The sequence below is a fragment of the Somniosus microcephalus genome, unplaced genomic scaffold, assembly GCF_052327205.1.
Source record: "Somniosus microcephalus isolate GS21.2 unplaced genomic scaffold, FLI_Smic_1.0 unresolved_chr1, whole genome shotgun sequence".
Lineage (NCBI taxonomy): Eukaryota > Metazoa > Chordata > Chondrichthyes > Squaliformes > Somniosidae > Somniosus > Somniosus microcephalus.
Window position 1 is genome coordinate 93,791,191 of NW_028225179.1, and position 19,058 is coordinate 93,810,248.

Here is a 19,058-nt window from a genome sequence, read left to right on the forward strand (position 1 = left end):
CAATCCTGTGTTTGCACCTTATCAGAACAGGGGCAAACCTCACTGGCAAATCCAGCCTCGCCTTGTTAGGTCAATGAAAGGCCAATCACAGGCTGATCACTTTCAGTGTGTCTGCTGGGTGATAGAACGTTTACAAGCAACACAACCTGAAAATTCAACCCTCCTCCCTTCCAGTGGTGGTGTAAATCTATCTGCTGTGAACAGATTGAGGCTCTGCTAAAATAGTGAAAAGAGGAATTTTAGAGCAAGCAACAAATACACTTGTTCATTGACTCTTATCACTCGCTGTACCGCTGTACATTTTCACCCTCAAATTACTGTTGGCAATATCAGTGAGATCTGTTATTGTCCACTGCTGCAACAAAGGTGATATCCCACTTGTTTTAAGCAGGCTGCACCATTAAAATAACAGGCAAAGGAATGTTATACCAATATGGTAAGCATTTCACCTCCAATATCACCAATATTGATTTAGGACAGGAGGAGGCCATTCAGTCCCTCGAGCCTTTTCCCGTCATTCCATTAGATCATGGCTGATCTGTATTTTAACTCCATCCAATCATGGAATGATACAGCACAGACGGAGGCCATTCGGCCCATTGTGCCTGTGTCGGCTCTTTGGTAGAACGAGCCAATTATTCCCAGTCACCTGTTCTTTCCCCAAAGCCCTGTAATTTTGTTTTCCCTCTAAGTATTTGTCCAATTCCAATTTCAAAGTTCCTATTAAATCTGCTTCCACCACACTTTCATTCAGTGAATTCCAGATCACAACAACTCGCTGTAAATAGTGTTTCCTCATGTTGACTATGGTTCTTTTGCCAATCACCTTAAACCTGTGACCTCTGGTTACCGACCCTTCTGCCACTGGAAACAGTTTCTCCTGATTAACCGTACATGATTTTGAACACTTCTATCAAATCTCCTCTGAAACTTTTATGCTCTAAGGAGAACAACCCCAGCTTTTCCAGTCTCCCAACATAACTAAAGTCCCTCATCCCTGGTACCATTCTAGTAAATCTCTTCTGCCCCCTCTCCAAGGCCCTGACATTCTTCCTAAAGTGTGGTGCCCAGAATTGAAAACAATATTCCAGCTGAGGCGCAATCAGTGTTCTATAAACGTTTCACATACCTTCCTTGCTTTTGTTCCTCGATTAATAAAGCCAATGATCCCATCTTTTTAACAGCATTCTCAACTTGTCCTGCCACCTTCAAAGATGTGTGTACATACACCTCATGTTCTCTGTCCCTGCTGCCCCTTTAAATTGTACCATTTAGTTTATATTGCCTCTCCTCATTCTTCCTACCAAAATGTATCACTTCTGTGCTTCAAATTTAATCTGCTATGTGTCTGCCCATTTCACCAGCCTGTCTATGTCCTCCAGAAGTCTGTTACTATCCTCCTCATTGTTCACTACATTTCCGAGTTTCGTATCATCTGCAAACTTTGAAATTCTGCCCTGTATAACCAAGTCATTAATATACATCAAAAAGCGCAGTGGTCCTAATACTGTCCCCTGGGGGACACCACTGTATACTTTCCTCCAGTCTGAAAAGCAACCATTCAGCACCCTGCTTCATATCCCTTAGACTATTTTGTATCCATGCTGGACTTTAAATTTGGTAACAAGTCTATTATGAGCTATTTTGTCAAACACCATTAGAAAATTCATATACACAACAGCAACCCTCATTAACCCTCTCCAATATTTGCTCAAAGAACTCAATCAAGTTAGTCAAACACGAGTTGCCTATAAAAATCTGTGCTGCCTTTCATTAATTAGCCCATACTTTTCCAAATCCCATTTAATGGTGTCCCAGATTATTGTCTCTAAAGGTTTCCCCACCACCGTTAGGCAGACTGGCCTTTTGTTGCCAGGTTTATCCTCCCCCCCTTTTTCAACAGCGGTGTAACATTTGCAATCCTCCACTGCTCTGGCACCACCCCCATACCTAATGATTGTGTCCAGGGCCTCCGCAATTTCCACCCTTACTTCCCTCAGTAACATAGGATGAATCCCATCTGGGCCAGGTGACTTTTCTACTTTAAGCACTGCCAACCTTTTAATTACATAGAAACATAGAAGATAGGAGCAGGAGTAAGCCATTCGGCCCCTTGAGCCTGCTCCATCATTCAATGTGATCATGGCTGATCATCCAAATTCAGTACCTTGTCCCTGCTTTCTCCCCATATCCCTTGATCCCCTCAGCCTTAAGAAATATATCCAACTCCTTCTTGAATATATTTAATGAATTGGCCTCAACTGCCTTCTGTGGTGGAGAATTGCACAGGTTCACCACTCTCTGGGTGAAGAAATTCCTCCTCATACCAGTCCTAAATGGCTTACCCCTTATCCTTAGACTGTGACCCCTCGTTCTGGACTCCCCCGCTATCGGGAACAGCCTCCCTGCATCTAGTCTGTCTAGTCCTGTTAGAATTTTATAAGTTTCAATGAGATCCCCTCTCGTTCTTCGAAACTCCAGCGAGTATAAGCCCAATCGACCCAATCTCTCTTCATATGTCATTCCCGCCATCCCAGGTATCAGTCTGGTGAATCTTCGCTGCAATCCCGCCATGGCAAGAACATCCTTCCTCAGATAAGGCGACCAAATCTGCACACAATACTCAAGGTGTGGTCTCACCAAGGCCCTTTACAACTCCAGCAAGACATCCTTGCTCCTGTACTCAAATCCTCTCCCTCTGAAGGCCAGCATACCATTTGTCTTCTTAACTGCCTGCTGCACCTGCATGCTTACCTTCAGCGACTGGTGCACAAGGACACCCAGGTCTCGTTGCACTTCCCCTTTTCCCAATCTATTGCCGTTCTGATAATAGTCTGCCTTCCTGTTTTTGCCACCAAAGTGGATAACCTCGCATTTATCCACATTATACTGCATCTGCCATGCATCTGCCCAGTTGCCCAACCTGTCCAAATCGTATTGGAGTTTATCTGCATCCTCCTCACAGCACACACACCCACCCAGCTTTGTGTCGTCTGCAAACTTGGAGATTTTACATCTACTTCCCTCGTTTAGATCATTAATATATATTGTGAATAACTGGGGTCCTAGCACTGATCCCTGCAGTACCCCACTAGTCACTGCCTTCCACTCGGAACAATACCCATTTATTCCAACTCTTTGCTTCCTGCCTGCCAACCAGTTTTCTATCCAAGTCAGTCTCTTACCCCCAATCCCATGTGCTTTAACTTTGCATGCTATTCTCTTATGCGGGACCTTATCGAAAGCCTTCTGAAAGTCCAAATACACCACATCCACTGGTTCTCCCTTATCTATTCCACTAGTTACATCCTCAGAAAATTCCAGTAGATTAGTCAAGCACGATTTACCTTTTGTAAATCCATGCTGACTTTGTCCGATCCTGTCACTGTTTTCCAAGTGCTCTGCTATTACATCTTTTATAGTGGACTCTAGCATATTCCCCACTACCGATGTCAGGCTTACCGGTCTATAACTCCCCGTTTTTTCTCCTCTTTACCTCCTCTTTAACTATGTTTTATCTTTTCCAATAGTACTACTGCCTCCTCCTTCACTGCTGCATTGGCAGCATCCTCTTCTCTAGTGAAGACAGATGCAAAGTACTCATTTATTATCTCAATTATGTCCCTGCCTCCAGAAGAATATCTCCTTTGTTGTTCCTTCCTTTGACTACCCTTTGAATCTTTATATTTTTAGAAAATACTTTTGGGTTCCCTTTTATGTTAGCTGCTAATCTATTCTCATGCTCTCCCTTTGCCCTTCTTATTCCTTATTTAGATCTCCTGTGTACTATTTGCATTCAGCTTGGTTCCCTACTGTATTATGAACCTGACATTTGTCATCGGCTGCTTTTGATGTCTCATTTTAATCTCTATATCTGTAGTCATCCAGGGAGCTCGAGCTTTGGATGCCATTCCTTTCTCCCTTTCTGGAATGTTTCGAACCTGTACCGGAACCATCCCCTCTTTGAAGACCTCCCAATGTTTAATTACTGTTTTGCCTGCAATTTTTTGATTCCAATACACCTGGATGAGATTCCTTTTCAACTCACTGAGTTTACTCCTCCTCCAGTTAAATATTTGTATGCTAGATTGTTCATTTTCCTTTGCCATAACTACTCTAAAGCTAATGATATTATGATCACTGTTTCCCAAGTACTCCCCCACTGAAACATTCTCCACTTGCCCCACTTCATTCCCCAGAACTAGATCCAGCTTTCTTCCTTGTTGGACTGGAAACACACTGATTAATAAAGTTCCTTTGTATAGGTTTCAGTAATTCCCACCACCTTTTTGCCCTTTGTCTTTTACTATCCCAATCTATATTAGGAAAATTGAAGTCGCCCTTTATCACTACTCTATAGTTCTTTCATTTTTCTGCAATTTGCCTGAAGATTTGCCCTTCAATCTCCTTACCACTACTTGGTGGCCTATAATATACACCCAATAGCATAATAGGTCATCTTCTTTAACGCTAACCCAAAAGATTCTGTCTTTGACCCCTCAACTACATCACACCTCTCCAGTGCTACAATAGTTTATTTGACCAATTCTACCACCCCTACTTTTTTTCCTTCCCTATCTTTTCTGAATCCCATGTGGTGGCTTGTGCCTGCAGTTCACCAACTTTATTTACCACCTTGGTTATTCTTGCACATGCATTCCAAACCCATCTTAGCCTGCTTCGCATTTGCTCTGTCTTAGCCCCCTATTTGTGAATTACCCTTTATTCTAGTGTTATTAGTCTCTCCCAGTCCTCTGTGCACCTTGTTTCTCCTCTCTTGTTTTTCCCCCAGGTGCCCATCCTCCTGCCGACTTAGTTTAAACCCTCTTCCACAGAACTAGTTATCCTTCCCACGAGGACATTGATCCCAGCACTGTGAGCTGCAACCCGTCCTCCTTAAATAGGCTCCTCCTGCTTCAGACCTGATTCAATTGCCCCAGAAATCTGAGGTCCTCCCTCGAGCAGCATTTCTCAAGCCATGTGTTAACCTGTCTTATCCTACTATTCCTATACTCACAAGCACTGTGTCACTGGAGGAATGCAGAGATAACTACCTTTCAGTTCCTGCTCTTTAATTTTCTTCTGAGCTCTGAAACTCGGACTGCAGGACCTCAGCCCTTTTCCTTCAGGTGTCATTGGTTCCCACATGACCACAACATCTGGCTGTTCCCCTTCCCTGCTCAAAATGTTCTGCAGCCTCTCAGTGATGTACCCGCCTTGGTTCCATAACCGTTAATAACATTGCCTAACCAAATCTATCAATCTCAGTTTTGTCATTTTCAATTGATCTAGCCTCAACAGCAATGTTGTGGAGAGAGTTCCAGATTGCCACTAACCCTCATGTGAAGAAATGCTCTCAGAACATCGCCCCTGTAAAGTCTAGCTCTAATTTTAACGTTATGCCACCTTGTTGTGGATTCCCACCAGGTGAAATACTTTCTCTTTATCTATCCTGTCAAATCATTTAATCATCTTAAACACCACAGTTAGATCACCCATTAATATTTTATAGTCAAGTGAACACAAACTGAGTCTATGCTACCTGTCCTCATAATTTAATCCTTTTTTGCTTTGGTATCATTCTGGAGAGTCTGCATTGCATCCCCACCAAGGCCAAGATATCCTTTCTGAGGTGCGGTGCCCAGCAGTGAACGCAATATTCCAGATGGGGTCTAACCAGAGCTCTGTACAGCTGTAACATAACTTCCACCCCTTTCTATTCCATCCTGTTGAGATAAAAGCCAACATTCAATTCGCTTTTAAAATATTTGTTTCTACCTGTCCATTAGCTTGTAGTCATTTCAGTTCTTGGACCCCTAAATCTCTCTGCTCATCCACAGTTCCTAGCTTCTCGATCTCTGACCTCTCTTACTTATGTCCAAGGTGGATGACCTCACATTTCCCCAAATTGAAGTCCACCTGCCACAGTTTTTCCCACTAACTTAATCTCTCAATGTCCCTTTGCAAATTTCTGCTCTCATCTTCACTATTTACTGTGTCATCAGCAAGCATGGATATATCGCTCTCTATTCATTCATCCAAGTCATTTATAATTATAATGAAAATCTGAAGCCCCACTAGTCACATCCTGCCAATCTGAGTAAATACCCAATATCTCTAGTCTCCGTCTCCTACCTCCTAATCAATTCTCTATCCAACCCAATAGTTTGCCTCCAATTCTGCGCACTCTCATTTTTGATACCAGTCTCCTTTGTTGAACCTTGTCGAATGCCTTCTGGAAGTCCATATAAATAACATACATATACAATGCCTTAGCAACCTTGTTAGTTACCTCCTCACAAAATTCAACTAGTTTCATTAGATATGACTTACCATTTACAAATCCTCGCTGGCTCTCCCTGATCAGCTCATATTAGTCCAAATTCTCAATCAGTCTGTATCCTAATAACAAATTCCTGGACGTAGCTTTCAAAATATTCACTGAAAATGCAATTCTATAGAATAAAAATGGGTGTTCACTGCAAGAACTACCAGCTAGCCTTAGAGTCTTCATCAGAAGGTGGCTGCTCACATCATCTCGGCCCTGTGTAATTTGCCACAGTGTGTTTTTGAGCCATGACCTTACCTATACTCCAGCAAATCCTTCATCATACCATTAGATGAGTGAAGGAGGGTCTTTCTATATCAGTTGAAAACCATTGTTGCAGATGATATCTCCGATTGTAATGTTCTCTGAACATGGCCAGGTGAGGCCAAAGGAACTGAGGGTCATGCGTGATGTCGTGGCTAATGCTGGATTGTGTCTCTTGGAGGATGAGGACAGTTATGTCCCTGAGCAGGGCAGGTATAGGAAACGCAGTTCCGCCAGCTTTTATTCAGAAATGTGCTCAGGCAGAATTTGCAGAACTGGTGTTTAACAAGGCCTTAACAGGGCAAACACAATTTACACACAAATTGGGATTCCTGCAGTCAACAGCAAAGAGACTTTCATCCCATTAACTTAACTGGATATCAACTGAGCACCATGGGATAAAAAGAAACTGTAACACTCAATATTCCTGCATACATACATTTGTATTTCATAACTGCAATTTATGGCCATTTTCTGCATATGATTCTACAGGGAGGCATCTGGAACTCTACAAAACAACACGATAAAATCTAATTGGAAACAGTACTTTTATCAGTCATGAATCAGTTAAACTTTTTATGGTACAGTGCTATCAGTCAATGTATTGGTTTTGTTTATCAGGACCAACATGATTTCACTGATTAACCAGTGCTGGCTGTTGGACTTTGTACCAAGAAATCTTTACCACACTGTGATATTTCCTTGACAGGAACATTGAATTGTTTGCATTTGCTTACCCAAATAAACTAATATTTAAATTATATTTCCATTCTGATTCTTACAGGTTTAGAATTTGATAAAATCAATTCCATTTGAATCCAGGAACAACTTTTTCTCACAAAGTATTATGAGAATGTGGAACACTGTGCCCAGAAATTCACTGATACAGAATTAAGTGAGGTGCTTAGAAAAAAGGAATGGAGACTTCATCTCCCCCCATCAGTATATCCTTCCATTCCTGTCCATGTGCTTATTTAACTTCCCCTTTAAGAGTTCAATGCTATTCGCCTCATCTATTCCACGTGGCAGCAAGTTCCACATTCTAACCACTCTTTGGGTAAAAAGGTTTCTCCTGAATGCTTTACTGGGTTTACTAGTGACTGGGTTTACTAGTGACTGGGTATACTAGTGACTGGGTTTACTAGTGACTGGGTTTACTAGTGACTATCTCATATTTATGGGCCCTGGTTTTGGACTCCTCCACAAGTGGAAACATCTTCACTTCCTCTACCCCATTAAATCCCTTCATAATTTTGAAGACCTCTATCAGGTCACCTCTCAGCCTTCTCTTTTCTAGAGAAAAGAGCCCCAGCCTGTTCAGTCTGTCCTGACAGAATTAACCTCTCAGTTCTGGTAACATCCTTTTCAATCTTTTTTGCAGCTTCTCCAGTGCCACTATATCCTTTCTGTAATATGGAGACCAGAAGTGTACACAGTACTCTGTGTGTGGTCAAACCAACGGTTCTGTACAAGTATAACATAAATATTTGCTTTTCAATTATACACCTCTAGAAATTAACTCCAGTGCTTTGTTTTCATTTTTATGGCCTTATTAACTTGCACTACTCTTTTAATGATTTGTGAATGTTTACCCCATGTCCCTTTGCTCCTCTACCCATTTAGATTTTTATTTTCCAAAGAGAATCTCGCCTCCTTATTCTCCTACCAACATGGACCGCCTTACACTTATCTACATCAACATTCAGTAGCCATTTACACACCCAATCTACAAGTTTATGAACATGTTCTTGTTTTATGTCGTGGTCTTCCTCAGTAATAACTATGACCCAAATTTAGTGTCATCCGCAAGTTTGAAATTGTACAAATTGTTTATGTAAATGGTGAACAGCATTGGTCTCAGCACCGATCCCAGTGGATCACCATTTCCCACCTTCCAACAGTCTGATTAACTACCTTTAACAACTATTAACTGTGTTCTGTTTTGTAGCCAGTTTGCAATCCATTCTGCTACTTGTCCCTTGACTCCTTGAGCTCCGACCTTTCTCTTGCCTTTGTCACTGTTTCTTTCTCACTGTCCCCATTTCTTTCTCGTTCTATCTCTCTCTCTTTACCCTTCTGTCTCTATCCTTGTCTTTTCGGTTCCCTTTTGTCACTCTCTCTTTTCTCTCTCTGTGTCTATCCCTATTATTTTATCTTTCTATCTCTGCCTCTGTACCAACCTCTCTCCTACTCTGTCCCTATTTCTCTCTCCCTCTCTCTCTCTGTCACTGTCTCGCTCTCCATCCCCTTGTCTCTTTCAAACCCCCCTCTCTTTCCCTCTTTCTTTCTTTCTTTCTATCCCAGTCCCTATCTTTTTCTTTCTCTTTGTCTCTATCTTTTGCTCTCCCTCTCTCTCTCTTTCTGTTTGTACCCACATCTCTCTCTCTCTCTCTCTGTTGTCTCTCTGATTTAGTATTCATTGAAATGTATCCTGAAATATTTCAGACTCACAGGAGGGGGTGGAAGAGAGTGGAGGGAAAGTGGGAGCGGAGGGGAGGGGGAGTGAGAGTGTGGAGGGTAGGGGAGGGACAGAATGGAGAGCGGAGGGAGGGGGAGGGAAGAGAGTGGAAGTTGGGAGAGAGTGGAGGGGAGGGAGGGGAAATTTCAGAAAGCAACGTGGAGATTGGAAGGGAGGGAGAGAGCATAGGGATGGGAGAGACTCGAGGGGGAGAGTGGCGGGGAGGGAGAGAGAGGAGAGGAGGGGGAGAGCAGAGATGTTGAGTGGAGAATGAAGTGGACGAGCGAGTGGAGGGTAGAGTGGAGAGGTTGAGTGGGAGAATGGAGGGGAGGGGAGAGTGGAGAATGGAGTGAGAAGTGGAGAGGTGGGGTGGGAGGGTGGAGGTGAGGGGAGAGGGGTGGGAGGTATAGGGTAAGGAAGGGGAGAGTGGAGGTAAGGGAGAGAGTGGAGGGTGAGGAAAGAGAGTGCAGTGTAGGGGAGGGGAGAACGGTGGGAGAGTGGGGGGAGGAAGAGAGTCGATAGGGAGAGAGAGAGTGGGGTGAGGGAGATGGTGGAGCGAGAGGGACTGGATGGGGAGGGGGCAGAGTTGAGGGGAAGGGAGTGGAGTGGAGGTGGAGAGAGTGGAGGGGAGGGGGAGGCAAAGAGACGACATGGAGGAGAGAGGGTGCGTGGAGGGAGGGGCAGGGAGTGGATGGAATGCCGCTCAAGGGGCTGAATGGCCTACTCCTGCTCCTATCTTCTATGTTTCACCAGACAGGGCCGCTTGTAGGCGGGAGAAACTCAGTACAAGTGACAGAAAGATGCCATCCCGTCCATCCGCCCGCCCGCCGTCTCTCCCAGTGACAGAGCAAGACTGAGCACCTTGAATGGAACTGAGCCCAGCTTCACTCACAAGTGGGCAGTGCGGGAGCTCACCGTCCAATCGCAGTAAAGATCTGTCACTGGTTGTCCAGGGCTGTCCCTGAACCGTGAGCATTGAGTCACAGAATGGCAGACAATAGAATGGTTACAGCATAGAAGGAGGCCATTTGGCCCATCGAGCCCATGCCGGCTCTCTGCAAGAGCACTTCAACTGGTCCCACTCCCCGGCCCTTTCCTGTTAACCTACGGTCACCCACTCCCTCTCTGTCTGCACACTCTAACGCTGCGGGGTGACCAGCTCCTGAAAGGTGCTGTCCACGAAGCTCTCAGCCTTGCGCCGTGATGCCAGCTGCCACTCAGGCTCTGAAAAACGGAGTTTGAGCTCCTCCAGCTGACGTCACTTCCTGCATATGTGGTTGTCCAGGACACGGGAAGCATCCTGGAGTGACCACATGGCACAAGATGTACATTCCACAGGACTGAGGTGTCCTGCCATTCATCTACTTAATAGACTATTAATTAACTTACCAGAAAAAAATAGCTACTCACCAATCAGCCCTTTCCCTTGTGCTGATATCACTTACCTTGCTCCCTCATGCTGGCGCTCCCTCCGGGCTCTGGACTCCAGGCTCGCGGGCCTACTTTTATCTGCGCCTGCTCCTCTCGCTCACCCACAGTTCCACTCTTGTGTCAATTAACTTAGTGACCTTGGGTTCTGTGGCTCCACTCCTCCTTTTCGGTCAGGCGTCTCCACTGCCTCCCTCCTCTCCACTGAATTCCTGCACTCACCAAATTGTTCTACTCCACTTATGATCCACTCCTTTTGCATTTTCCAAGCTCTGTTCTCAAGCACCGAAACTGACTCACACTCTAAGACCTGTGCCATGTGGCCATGGACAACACATGGCAGGAGCTTAGAAATATGTTTAAAACAGCACCCCGGGGGTTATGTTGTAAAATTGATAACAATGAATATATTGCCCGAATCTAGCAGGAAACGCCCTCGTTGCCGCAGAGAGTCGAGTCATAAACTATTCAGCTTCTTGAATCACAATTCATGAACGACTGAAGTTCATATCACGGCAATTACACCCTTTCTTACTCCATGGGGCACTTTTAACCCAACCCGCCCAAACAACTTATGGGATCGGGGCAATGCTGGTTTTACACCGCGCCCAATTTTATTTTCCATTAAAGTCAGTGGAGAGTAATATTGCGTGGGAGTGGGAAAGCAGGCCGGAATTTTCTGGGGTGGTAGCGGGTGCAATCAGAGGCGAGTCGGGTGGGACAGTTGTTATTTTTGTGAGTGGGTCGGGAACCCGCTGTCATCCCGCACCCAAGTGCGTTTCCCCGAGGCGCGTCTGTAAGCGTGGAGCCGACCCAGCCGGCAGAGGCGGGCGACCCAGTTTAAAGTGTCAGTAATTGTTCTCAGACCCTGAAGAGTGGTTTTAACCTTAGCTTTTAAATTTAACTGGATGGCCACGGAAACACGCTGCTCAGGAACCACGTCTGTCAACCTGAGGCAGAAGTTCAGTGGCCATTGCTCCAGCTGATTAGTTGGCAGCATGAATTGTACTATAAAATGCTCCCACCTGACAGATGATCACTTTCCTCAGCTGAAGTTGTTTCTCACTGCATTCCAAGCACAGATTCTGCAGGCTGCAGTCTTTCCAGAAAAGTCTCCATCCAGGGTCACCTCATTGGAAGAACCTCTCTCATCACTGACAGATTGTTCTGTCATCTCTACTTCACTTGCCATCTATTCCATCAGCATGGATGCCATTTATACTGTCTCACCTTGGTCCTCAGAATCTGACCCCGATGAGCCCCAAGACCAGCAGTACCAGGCACACCAACAGCACTAACAACAACTCCACCAACCTTAAAGAATCGTAGAATGAAAGACTGGTTACAGCACAGAAGGAGTCCATTCGGCCCGTCGAGCCAATGCCAGCTCTCTGCAAGAGCACTTCAGCTAGTCCCACTCCCTCGCCCTTTCCCATTAACCCTGATTTTTTTTACTTCAGGAACTTATCCAAAACCCCTTTGAAAGCTGTGATTGGATCTGTCTCCACCACCCTTTCAGGTAGTGAATACCAGATCCTGACCACTCGCTGCGTAAGAAAGTCTTTCCTCATGTCGCCTTTGGTTCTTCTGCCAATCACCTTAAATGTTTGTCCTCTGGTTCTCGACCCTTCCACCAATGGGAACAGTTTCTCTCTATCTACTCTGTCTAGACCCCTCAAGATTTTGAACACCTCTATCAAATCTCCTCTCAGCCTTCTCTGCTCTAAGGAGAACAATCCCAGTTTCACCAGCCTATCCAGGTAACTGATGTCCCTCATCCCTGGAACCATTCTTGTAAATATTTTCTACACCCTTTCTAAAGCCTTCACATCCTTCCTAAAGTGCAGTTCCCAGAATTGGACACAATACTCCAGTTGAGGCCGAACCAGTGTTTTATAAATGTTCATCATAACTTCCTTGCTTTTGTACTCTGTGCCTCTATTTTCAAAGCCCAGGATCCCATATGTTTTTTAACTGATTTCTCAACCTGCCCTGCCACATTCAAGGAATTGTGCACATATACCCCCAGGTCTCACTGTTCATGCACCCTCTTTAGAATTTGACCTTTTAGTTTATATTGCCTCTCCTCGTTCTTCCTTCTTTCTCTGTAATCACTTGATGTTGCACAGGACAGGGGGCATCATCACCCGAGCACAGTGCTGCCCGTTAGGCCAGGGATGGCCTCATCTTGGCCAGATTTACTTCAATTGGTGCTGTACGCCCTGGCTGCCACATGATGCGCCAAGTTGGCACCACCCCACAGCAACACCATAAAGCATCCCTCCAATTTCCAAGCCATTCCTTTCACACTCATCACCATTGCGGGGGGCACCGTTATGCCTCACCATTCACTGCGACTCACTAAGCCACTTCTAAAGGTTCACACAAATCTGTCCAAGAAAGCAAAGTGCTGAACATAAATATTTCAATGCCTGACAGCACATTAACTTAAACTTTACATGAACATTGGATAAAACACCCAAGTGGCTGCCCACGTGTGTTGTTAGGATTGCATTGCACTAGCATTGCACTAGGATGAGGGTGAGTGTGAGGGGTGGCTAGTGAGATGGTGATGTGATAATATAGATAGAGACAGAGAAGGATAGGTGGAGGTGCAAAGTAAGTTTGGTGTGAGTAAGGATGTGCAGGAGTAGAGTAGGGAAGGCAGAGTGATGGGGATGTGGTAAGAGACACAGCAGGATGAAGGTGAGTGTGACTTTGTACTAACGTTTCCTGATCTAATGAGATCATTGAAATGTTTGCGCCACTGAACCCAGGTCCTCCTGATCACATCCCTGCTTGTGCCCTCCTGTGCAATGTGCAACCAGGCTGTCTTGGTCTCCTGGGAAGGTGTCATCCGCCTTTCGGAAGGGAAGAGGACCTCCCTGCATGTTACGCTTATGGAGGGAGTCATGGGAGAACCTGGGTGCAGCTCCGCACCCTCTGTGCGGTGTTTGTCAGTGTTTGCAGCACCTCAATGCTGCAGAACACTGACAGCAAAACTGTCAATATAAAGTTGGCCATGGTCCCTTTAATGAAACCGACTAATGAAACTGCGTCATCAAATGGTGTCGCCAAATCCGCTTCCTCTAATTTTGGCCGGGAAATGGACTGGGCGGGGCTTAACACGCCCAATCAGTGGAAAGTCAAGTCACAGAGCGGAATGGAGCCAGAGGCGGGGTCGGGACCCACCACCAAGGTCAGTAAAATTGCCGCCAAAATAACTATTTAATTAGTCTGCCATTGCCTTACTTTCATTTGCAATATTACCCCATCCATTTTTAAAGGGCCCACATTAACCTTGATGACCCTTTCCTCCTAATCTAATTGAAAAAAACCCTTGTGTTAATCTTAATATTCCTCAAATTGTGCATAATTCTGATGTTCACCTTGAGAAAACGGATACTGTCTTGCTGCTTGATGTCTTGGTGAAGAAGCTGGGGGAAGGGGAGTGGTTCCAGGGGGGTTTAGGGGCTGCGGGGTAGGGGAATGGAGCCAGGGGGTGTTTAGGGGCCAGGGGGAAGGGGAGCGGGGCCGGGGGGTGGGGGAGCGGGGCCAGGGCGTGTTTAGGGGCCGGGGGGAAGGGGAGCGGGGCCAGGGGGGGTTTAGGGGCTGGGGGGAATGGGAGCAGGGCCAGAGAAGGTGAGCTGCACCGCGGGGAAGGGTAGCAGCTCCAGGGGTGAGTTTAGGGGCCAGGGGGAAGGGGAGCGGGGCCGGGGGGTGGGGGAGCGGGGCCAGGGCGGGTTTAGGGGCCGGGGGGAAGGGGAGCGGGGCCAGGGGGGGTTTAGGGGCTGGGGGGAATGGGAGCGGGGCCAGAGAAGGGGAGCTGCTCCGCGGGGAAGGGGAGCAGCTTCAGGGGTGAGTTTAGGGGCCAGGGGAAGGGGAGCGGGGCCAGGGAAGGGGAGCGGCTCCGGGGAGAAGGGGAGCAGCTCCAGGGGTGGGTTTAGGGGCCGGGGGAAGGGGACCGGCTCCGGGGTGGTTTTAGGGGCTGGTGGGAAGGGGAGCGGCTCCGGGGCAGGTTTAGGGGCTGGGGGAAAGGGGAGTAGGGCCGGGGCGGGTTTAGGGGCTAGGGGAAGGGGAGCGGGGGAAGGGGAGCAGCTCCGGGGTCAGAGGTCTGGGCTCGGGGTCAGTCAGGGATCAGTGAGGGCGGGGCTCAGGGTCAGTGTGGGATCAGTGAGGGTGGGGCTATGGTTCAGTGAGGGCGGGTCTCGGGGTCAGTGCGGGGTCAGTGAGGGTGGGGCTCGGGGTCAGTGCGGGGTCATTCAGGGCGGGGCACGGGGTCAGTGAGGGTGGGGCTCGGGGTCACTGCGGGGTCAGTGAGGGTGGGGCTCGGGGACAGTGTGAGGTCAGTGAGGGCGGGGCTCAGGGTCAGTGCGGGTTGAGTGAGGGCGGGGCTCGGGGTCAGTGAGGGCAGGTCTCGGGGCCAGAGTACGGCCAGTGAGAGCAGGGCTCGGGGACAGTGTGGGATCAGTGAGGGTGGTGCTCGGGGTCAGAGCGGGGTCAGTGAGGGCGGGGCTCGGGGTCAGTGAGGGCGGGGCTCGGGGTCAGAGCGGGGTCAGTGAGGGCAGGGCTCGGGGATAGTGTGGGGTCAGTGGGCGGGGCTGGGGTCAGTGAGGGCGGGGCTCGGGGGGTCATTGCCGGGTCAGTGAGGGCGGGGCTCAGGGGTCAGTGCGGGGTCAGTGAGGGCGGGGATCCGGGTCAGTCAGGGCTGGGCTTGGGGTCAGTGAGGGCGGGGCTCAGGATAAGTGCAGGGTCAGTGAAGGCGGGGCTCGGGGGTCAGTGAGGGCGTGGCACGGGGTCAGTGTGGGCAGGGCTTGGGCTCAGTGCAGGCGGGGCTCGGGGTCAGTGAGGGCAGGGCTTGGGGTCAGTGCGGTGTCAGTGAGGGCAGGGCTCGGGGTCAGTGAGGGTGGGGTTCAGGGTCAGTGCGGGGTTCGTGAGGGTGGGTCTCGGTGTCCCTGAGGGCGTGGCTCAGGGGTCAGTGAGGGCGGGGTACGGGGTCAGTGAGGGCGGAGCTCGGGGTCATTGTGGGGTCAGTGAGGGCGGGGCTCGGGCTCAGTGCAGGGTCAGTGAGGGCGGGGCTCGGGGTCAGTGAGGGTGGGGCTTGGGGTCAGTGCGGGGTCAGTGAGGGCGGGGTTCGGTGTCAGTGAGACATCAGAGGTCAGTGAAGTGGCCGGTCTGGTTCTATATCCCGAGAGCCAATGGTCAGGGTTCAGAGCTGGAGGATGGGACAACCAAGGACAGGGAGGCTGTGAAATGGAGGCGATTGTTGAAGGAATCCAAGAAAGTGGGGATGTGAATGGAGTATGGTTGGAAAGTGTAGAGCAAGAGGTGACACTGGTCAATGTTTTACATTAACAGCCTCTGAAATTGCCCAGGATATAACATTGGCTAAAGGCTTCAGGCGGTGTCCAATAAAGCAGATGGATGCACGAAAGAAAGAATGTGATTTTACAGCACTTCTTCCACGACCCTGTGACAAAATGTAGGACAGATCCAAGGTCCACTCTGAATTCCAGCTCTCCCGCACACCCGCCCCTCCTCCACCCCTCACCTCCCGCCACCCCTCCCCCCCGGACTGGTAATCCACTTGAGATATGCACCATCTCAGGAATTTGGGGCACCAAAAATCTACTTCAAAGGCAAGAGTGCCACCGATTGGGCCAAGGTGGCCCTCTAGAGTGAGATTGGTGCCAATTTCGGCCACTTGGTTGCTGAGTTCAAAACCAGGAAGAGCCTCTCTCCCCTGAACCAAAGGAATCAGGGGAAATACTAATGAATGTTGGAGCTGGGAACTGAGTTTGAGTTGTTAGTGAATCACTTCCACCTCTGAATTTTAAAGCACTGAAAATGACTTAAACATACAATGCTGACCCATACTCTCTGTCCTACTCCCACTCTGAATTCGGCCTCCTACACTGATCTAATGAAGCTCAACATAAGCTCGAGGAACAGCACCTCATCTTTCAATTAGGCCATTTACAGCCTTCTGGACTCAACATCGACTTCAACAATTTCAGAACATAACCACTGCTGGCATTTTTTTGGACAGCCGTTGCTGGTAATTATTCTGCTTTTGTCATTTGCACCTCCTCTAGACCCTTCCTTTGTTTCTGTACTTGTCCCATTACCATCTCCTTTTGCCTCGCACCATCATCCCTTTTTTCATAAATCACTGCTGCCCTCCACCCTATCACAGACCTTCCCTTTTGTTCTTTCCTCCCCTCTTACTTTTCCCTGCCTCTGTACTTGCTTAAAGCCTGTTACATTTGTAACTTATTTCCAGTTCTGACGAAGGGTCATCGACCTGAAACGTTAACTCTGATTCTCTCTCCACAGATGCTGCCTGACCTGCTGAGTATTTCCAGTTATTATACTGAACCATTTACTCATTTCATTGGTGTACACCTTCCAGTTTATTGGTAATTTAAATATTATTTTATGTGTAAAAACTTCTAAAACATGCTTGTGCACCTGAGAAAAGCTCAATTCGAAGACCTTCCTTCAACGGACGCCATGGGCGGAAACTCGCCAGGCTCATTATTTCCATCTGGGGCATGGCCGGCTTTGGGCAAAATGACTTTTAAACCAATGTTAAAGATCGCGGAAAGTCTGTTTACGCTGACGTAACTCACGCTTGAGTTTCCACGAGCTTTTGCGCTGGTTCAGCTGATTTCACCCGGATTATACTGATGAACTTGCAGAAATTCTATCCCTTTATGTTTAATTCAGTGGCTCTTTTTGCTAATGAGAAACTGCAGGCATAAGCCATGGCTTCATAAAGAAAAGCTCATTTATTATCAAGCAGAAAAATACCACTTCAGAATTAACCAATATCTACAATTGCTGCACGATTTAGAATTGATTTAACAACACAAAGAAAACCGTCTGACTCCCAAAATGCGTTCCCCTATCTGCAAACAAAGCCCCATCCTAGATTAACCCCTCAACGAATGTGTTTCGTCTACTCTTGATTGGCTCAGTCTTGCCAAAGCCTCTAAATATCTCAGTGCCCCTGGGTTGTGGTGCAACACGTAGTCTGGAGCCAGGTTATGGAGATCCTCAGCTGGTCTGGAGCCAGGTTATGGAGATCTTCAGCTCGTCTGTGGCCAGGTTATGGAGATCTTCAGCTGGTCTGGAGCCAGGTTATGGAGATTTTTAGCTGGTCTGGAGCCAGGTTATGGAGATCTTCAGCTGGACTGGAGCCAGGTTATGGAGATCTTCAGCTGGACTGGAGCCAGGTTATGAAGATCTTCAGCTGGTCTGGAGCCAGGTTATGGAGATTTTCAGCTGGTCTGGAGCCAGTTTATGGAGATCTTCAGCTGGTCTGGAGCCAGGTTACGGAGATCTTCAGCTGGACTGGAGCCAGGTTATGGAGATCTTCAGCTGGTCTGTGGCCAGATTATGGAGATCTTCAGCTGGTCTGGAGCCAGGTTATGGAGATCTTCAGCTGGTCTGGAGCCAGTTTATGGAGATCTTCAGCTGGTCTGGAGCCAGGTTATGGAGATCTTCAGCTGGTCTGGAGCCAGGTTATGGAGATCTTCAGCTGGTCTGGAGCCAGGTTATGGAGATCTTCAGCTGGTCTGTGGCCAGGTTAAGGAGATCTTCAGCTGGTCTGGAGCCAGGTTATGGAGATCTTCAGCTGGTCTGGAGCCTGGTTATGGAGACCTTCAACTGGTCTGGAGCCGGGTTATGGAGCTCTTCAGCTGGTCTGGAGCCAGGTTATGGAGATCTTCAGCTGGTTTGTGGCCAGGTTATGGAGATGTTCAGATTGCCTGTGGCCAGGTTATGGGGATCTTCAGCTGGTCTGGAGCCAGGTTCTGGAGATCTTCAGCTGGTCTGGAGCCAGGTTCTGGAGATCTTCCACTGGTCTGGAGCCAGGTTACGGAGATCTTCAGCTGGTCTGGAGCCAGGTTATGGAGATCTTCAGCTGGTCTGGAGCCAGGTTATGGAGATCTTCATCTGGTCTGGAGCCAGGTTCTGGAGATCTTCAGCTGGACTGGACTCAGGTTATACAAGTTCCTATGATGATCTGTTATTCTCTTACTACAACCACGAGGTGTAACTCAGCGAACCCATTGTTGCTTCAGCCCGTCCGGAGCCAATTTTACCCATTTATATAAAATTGTTGTATATTTTATGACTTTTTACTCTACTAGCCCCTGGGTATGTGTGAACACTGCAATCCGACTCTGGGATCCCGTTACTCTGGTTTACTGATGGTGAGCGGCACTGCTGGAATTTGTAGCACAAACCCCGGATTCACAAAGAGCAGCAGCGCCTCTCACGGTGCAATGACCAGGAGTGAAGAGCTCCAGATTGGACAGCTGGTGCGAGCGGCCAGGAGCTCACGTTGGGACCTCTTCACCCTGCACAGTAACACATGTCCCAGTCCGTGATCACAGCCCAAGAGCTCAGCGCAAGGATCACTTACAATTCACCAGCCCAACATTCTCAACCCCACCATTTTTTGCCAAGCCCCGTTCCCAGTGCTGTTAGAAACATAGAAAAATAGGAGCAAGAGTAGGCCATTCGGCCCTTCGAGCCTGCGCCACCATTCAATAGGATCATGGCTGACCCTCT

General features: G+C 47.9%; 1 pseudogene; it reads right to left on the reverse strand.

The window, feature by feature from the left end:
* Positions 1-19,058, reverse strand: part of LOC147095598 (scavenger receptor cysteine-rich domain-containing protein DMBT1-like) — a 1,107,260-nt pseudogene that overhangs the window by 1,021,527 nt on the left and 66,675 nt on the right.